Consider the following 6876-nt stretch of genomic DNA (forward strand, 5'->3'; position numbering starts at 1 on the left):
TGCTGGGCTTCGGCCTGGCACTGTTCGAAGAGTTTTTTTTTTAAAACACAGACAAAATAAAACAAAAGAAAATAAAATATTATATAGGCATATTATATATCAAAATTTTCAGAAAAAGATTTTCTACGACTTGAACATTTTTCTAGCATTAAATAAAATACACAAAAATTCTAATAATTAAAAAGAGTGCTACTGGTCTATTAAAATCCAACAAAAATCATTTTTAAAATACCAAAATGATTTCAAATTTATTTCTCTCCAATTTTCTGTTGTAGGGAATCATGTTACGCTAATTTCCATATATTTTATTTTTGGAGAAAAATAATTTGAATAAAACTCAAATAAATCCAAATTGGAAATTAATTCCAAAAAGGACTTGAAATTGATCCTTTGAAACACCCAACTCATTTTTCATAATTTGAAGAAGTCATTTTATCTTCTCTCGTGAAAATCATTGAGTTGCTTAAAGTTTCAGAATTGAAAAATATTATCAAATGAAATTCAAATATTTTCAACAACCCTTTTCATTTAATTTAAATGGAAGAAGTCATGTCATCTTCTCTCTAGGGCTTTGGGTTGAAAAGAATTTTAAAATCACGGAGATCAGAAAGCAAATATGAAAGTTTGGGAAAGTCCTTTTATTCCCTCTCATTTAACTTTCAAAAAGTTTCGAATTCACTCACTTTCAGACAATCGATCAAACAATCAATCAATCAATCTATTTATTATAACATTCCAAAATTTAGAATTTTGGGATGTTACAAACCTACCACCCTTAAAATGAATCTCGTCCTCGAGATTCGGATAGGCTAGAAAGAAATAGGTTATGTTTTGGGGGTCTTCTGAAAATCCATCGATCATCCCAGGGGTCTGGGGTGCTACCACCCTTAGAAGCATGGTTACTGTTCCATCAAAACTCATATACTCCATCCTTATTCTTGACAGTGTCGGTCTTCTCAGATCCTCGGAAAATTCCTTCTCTGGCTCTTCCGGTAGTGGCATAACCTTTTCCTCAATTCTTCTGTCCTTTCCTCTTGGTAAGGTTATTCCGAGACTGGGTCTTCTTAGCTGACGGTCTGGCGCCAAAACTAAACAACTATCGATATCTCATGGTGGTCACCCATTTATGGTTTCTCCTGCAGGAAATGGGTCTGGGTGATCCTCACCGTATAACCTACGGTTGGCAAAAGCTGCCTTGTACAAGGGAAAAATACCTATACCATTCTAAGGTTTAAACAAGGTTTTATCGTCGTCTCTCTACTATAGGTAAGTCACTCAGATTTACCATCCCATATAGCAAGGCAAATAATAAGAGTAAGTCGGTATGGTGATCAATCCATCCCGCACCCAAATCATTACCTTGTATACGGTTTAGCGAATCTCGCATTCTAACACTCGGTCATCCTCACAAGCATTGCAGAATTTCTCTTGTCGACGAACCAGGTTCGAATAAATCCATAGATTCTGCAAGCCAAACAACCATCTATCGTTCCTTCACAACTCTCAGGTTTTGCGTAACTCCTATAAAATCGTCTGTCGACAAAGGTATATCCACTTCCAGGGTTTTTCCTTCAGCAAGAATGTGCTTGCTTCTTGGCAGGTCCTGGGGCCTGTGGGTTATGGCACATCTCATCACTTGTAGTCCTTGAACTTATCATCGGGCAACTGGTCATTGTTCCAACTTCCTAGTATTCTTAAATCCATCCAATTGTACTGTCTTTCTTCCTTCTATTGGCACCCAACCAAGACATGAGTACTAAGACTTGTCATGGGGTTGCCATTGCTCCATATTACCAACTTCATACCTCCTTTATATCCAATAGTACTTCATCTCTTCATCCTCGTGGGATATCACTCATACCGGGATAAAACTTATACTTATGAAGTCCATATTCCTCTTCGTGGAACATCATTATCCTTTCCGCGGTCAAGCATCCTTACACGGGAATATTGGCCATCTCTGCATGGCACTTCTTCAACTGGGAAACGTGAAATACATCATGAACTCTTGACAGTACATCGGGTAATTCCAACTTGTAGGCCACTTCTCTCATACGCTCCAAAACTCGGTATGGTCCTACAAATCTCGGGGCTAACTTTCCCTTAACTCCAATTCGTTTAACTTCTCACAGAGGAGACACATGAAGACATGCTCTGTCTCCAAATTTCATAGACTACGTCCTTGCATTTTTGAGTCTGCATAACTCTTCTACCTGGACTGAGCTACTTTCAGTCTATCTCGAATCAACTTAGCATTCTCTTTCGACTCCTTGATCACATTCGGTCCAAACAACTGACGGTCTCCAACTTCACCCCACATACTCTTGGGGCATCACACATATCGAGACAAAACTCGTATTCATTTTGTCCGAAATCCATTACAGGGTACTACCACCCTTAAAATGCACAAATCCCCCATAGACCATATTTCTCTTATCCTAAAAATGGTCAAAATCCTTCTTCATAGAGTAACAACTCATAAAATCCATATCAGTACCAATGTTGCTACTTTATTCATTCTCCAATGATTACAATCTCTTACTTTTCCATTACAAGTCTCAACTCAACACCTCAATATAAAAGAAAAATGTTCTCACTTCTACTACTCCATTTCTTTTGTTGCAAACTCAACTATCTAGCACAAGTTTCCTTCTCCTTGGGGCATTCTCTGGCAAAGTGCCCTGCTCCTTTACAACTAAAACATATTACTTCTGACAAGTATCGAGATTTCCTTTTTGGTCAATTGTTGAGGTAGTGCCCTGACTCCTTGCACCTGTAACAGGTGATATGACTCAGATTCTTCCTGGAATCCAATCTGCTTCTCTTCCTGGACTTTTCCATTCCAATCAGGGCTTCTATTTCCTGTGGGTCATATTCTACTTCCTCTGTCGAGAATTCTACTAGATCCCCATTCAAACAATTTTGGGAGATGTGTCCTTCTTCTCCACATGAATAGCATGACTTGGTGCAGGGTTTAATTGGCTCTTCTTTGGGGGTGTCCTCCACATCTTCCTTCATCACAGGTTCTTCTAAACTTTCCATAAGGGCTCTTTTCATTACTTCTTTCTTCTGCTCGAGGGTTCGTTGTACCATGGGGTAAATGTGACACTGAGCAAGATAGTGGATAGTCCCTTCACACAAGAAACAAGTAATCTGCCTAGTTGGGCATTCTTCAACTAGGTGACTTCCTTCACAATTATGGCATTCATCCTTGTGTTCTTTATGGGTGTGTCCGATTTCTCCACAAATCTTGCATGCACCATGTTTCTTCATATCCTTTCCATAAGGTTTCAACTTCTGGGACACAAACCGAGACTTTGGCAAAGTCAACTTAAATTCTTTCCAAGTGATTACTCCTTGCCATCCATTCATGGTTTGGTACATCCTCCACCAAGTAGCAGCACCTCTTTCAAAGCACTGAAGAGCATGCTAGGCCATATCCTTTCCGGCTATAGGGTTGTTCTCCATATGATCCTCCATGTTCTGAATCCATCAGTGTGTCTTCAATTGACTCATCGGTCCTGAAAATACAAGCTCATCTCCATTCATCCTCTATTAGGTCCATGGGTTTTGGGGTGAGATAAGAGAGATCAAGAGAGAGGGATGCACACAATACAAACAATGGTTTTGAAGAGACAGATTTTTATTGTGGCTGTCGGAAAACAACAATTAAATGACAGCTCACAATCATCGCATCTAACGTGGGTATATAACAGGGGTTTGGTCTTCTAATGGTCAACGTTGCCAAACTCTTCAAGTCTTGTTCATGTCTCCAATGGCCTATTCCGATCATGCTTGTCCTTCTCAAGTTCTTTTGCCAGATCAACTCTTGTGACGCGAAGTCTCTCGTGACATCCTTTAATATTCCGGAGTTGCGTTCCAAACTTCTGGTTTCCACATCCTTCACATGAACCATGGTCATACTGTCCTTCAGTTCCTGACAATTCTCCGGTATCTCGAGGTTGTAGCTCCTCCAGCTTGGCTACTCTCATCTTCAGGATCCTGAGTTCCTCATGAAATACTTCCTTGTCTAATACGACTTCCTAGAGCTCCATTTTAAACTTCTTGATGTACTACTCCAGATCCGGGTGATACACCATCTAAAGTTAAAACTTCATCTCTTGCTGATAGATGCTCCATCAGCCTTCTACCATCCAATCCTTCCATGCATATGCATGCTTAACTCCGCACGGTGACAATAGCATAAGTGGGCGATAACCTCATGGATAGCCGTGTTTCTGCTCTTGTCATTTCCATGAGCTATCTCTCCATAGTTGATATCTCCTGCATTGGGGTTTCCTTGACAAAACTTTGAGTTCTATGATCCATGTTCCGGTCTTTTTCCAACACATCTTGATCTCGGGTATTGACAACTTCCCTAGTCTGCCAAGTTCCATAAGGGTAGCTTTCCTAGGTCATAAAAAAACCTGGGGATTCTTCAGAGCCTTCAAATTCTCCTAGTCTTCAGAGTCTTCAACCACTGTAGTTTCCATTATTCAGATGCACGGAAAATACTCTTCATTCCGAAGTGGTCTTAGTTGTCTGATATCCTGTACTTCTTGGAGTGGTCTCATCAGTGGAATCCTTCGTGTGGTCAAAAGGAAAAAGGGTATAGTCTCACTAAAGAGAAATTTTGAATAAGCTCAGAAGAGAAGAGAGGTAAAAGATCTTTTTGAAAGGGAAAGTTGTAGAGAAAAATCTTTGCTATGGGCTTGCCAGTTTCTAGGGTCACGTCCTACAGTCAACATGTGCTCTGATACCATCTTGTAGCGACCCGACCCGAATAGATCAAGTCTCTGTGCTTAAGTGTCATCCCTGGATCGGTATGCTGACACACACAGTACTCGAAGGATTTATAACAGAGGTAAATCACATGTATAAAATAACGTAAATACTATTACCTCAATCCATATAGCGGAAGCAACAAGGTTGTGGATTCCCATCAACACCAACGACAAAGTTGAGTGTAAAAATCGTAACCCTAACGTATCCCTTACTCGTCATAAGATAATCCTGCAACATGAGACGTTGCAGCCCGAAACGGGTCAGTACATTGAATGTACTGGCAAATTCACACTATAGAGAAAGATGAATAAAGACTATCACTACATGCATATTTGGCTGGTGGAAAAGCTCTATGGTTATAAGGTTTTTGCGTAAAGCCAATTTTTCCCTACTTCAAAGGAAATACATTTTAATTAACTATCATGCTGGTTGTTGAACATTGAGAATGGTTGACAGCATTCTCAATCCCAATTAAGTAACGTCATTAAACCCAACAATATTCATTTAAAGTAACGTGATGAGATCAACAGGATAATCCAAGAATTAGATACTCAAGATGTCCATAACCGGGGACACGGCTAATCATGATTAGTTTATACACTCTGCAGAGGTTTGCACACTTTTCCCCACAAGACTCGATCGCCTCCGTTTGGTTTCTCGCACTACAGGGTGTTTGAGAAGACGGATGACCGAGACACAGTCTTTCAGAAGCGCTAGCACCTTACATGTGGGTAGACCGGTACACCTACTTTCCCCTACATCTGCTAGTCTACCCGTAAGAGTTCGCACGACTTAATCAACTATGCCAGAGCCCATAATGGCTTGTGGCTGCACACGGAAGTTTCTAGTATGAATAATCTCATGATCCCTTTGAGCCTGGGTGGCGGTCCAAAAGAAAACAGGCAAGTCTTGGAAACCCCAGGTGCCTCAATCCACCCAGATGTGTGTTTAAGTTGCCACCTTAGATAAACCATTAATTATCAATCTCACATCTGTCATGGATTTCACTCACCCAATCCACGTCTACTAGCATAGCATGGCATAATAAGCAAACGTAGAAGTAACTCCCAATGGTTTGATAGTAAACAGGTAATAGGTACTACCTCATCTACTTCCCATCCCACAATTTAATTAGATCCTATTCATGCAATGTGTGAGGATTGATCTAATGCAATAAAACTGGGTTGTAGAAAAGGTATGATCAAAGTGTGAACTTGCCTGCAATGTTGATGAAGATGGTTCGCACTCAAAACTCTTAATAGCTCTACTCGTCACACTCCGGTCAATCTATCGTAAGCAAGCAATAGTAACCACACATAAGCAATCACTCAAAAGATCAGAAAGAACGAAGAAGACGATTCGAAAAACTTCAAAACTAAGCAAATAACTCTTGCAACATAAAACAATTTCTAACAGTACCAAAATTATGTGAATTTGGCCTTATTAGAATGTTTAGGTCAAGAGCTTCGATTTGCAAAAAGAATCAACTCAAACGGAGCTACAAAACTCAAGTTATGATCAAACGAAGTTTGAATTCAAATATGATCTAATTCAAATTTTAAACTTTTCAAAAAGATGTTTGAGTTGGATTACTGGATAGAGGGGATCATAACGAAGATGTGGGCATTGGTTTCGTTGGATTTGGACTAACGAGTAAAAAGTTATAGTCATTTGAAGTACAGAGACTATTCTGTAAATAAAGTATTCACAACTAGGTCCCTGGCCGAAAATAACAGAAAAAGAAAAAGACTAAAAGGCGAACGCTCGCTTATAAGGTCTAAACATTGGACGTTCGCTGTTTAATAAAACCAAAAAAAACCGATCTAGTCTAGGGTTTTTTTAAACCGATCTTAGAATAAAACCGGATCGGACCGGGCGGTTCTTACCGGTTCGATCTAAATAAACCGACGGTGGTTTACGGCGAAAATCGGCGATGGCAGTTCCCAGCGATCTCCGGCGAGATCGTGGCGACGGCAGGGTGGGGCGATGGCTGCGCGGCGCAGGAAGGCGGCGCGGTGCAGCGGAGCTAGCGGCGGTGGCGGCGCAAGGCGAGAGGCGGCAGTGGCGGTGCGGCAGAGGACCGGCGGAGGC

The sequence above is a fragment of the Triticum aestivum genome, chromosome 2A, assembly GCF_018294505.1.
Source record: "Triticum aestivum cultivar Chinese Spring chromosome 2A, IWGSC CS RefSeq v2.1, whole genome shotgun sequence".
In the NCBI taxonomy this organism is placed as follows: Eukaryota; Viridiplantae; Streptophyta; class Magnoliopsida; order Poales; family Poaceae; genus Triticum; species Triticum aestivum.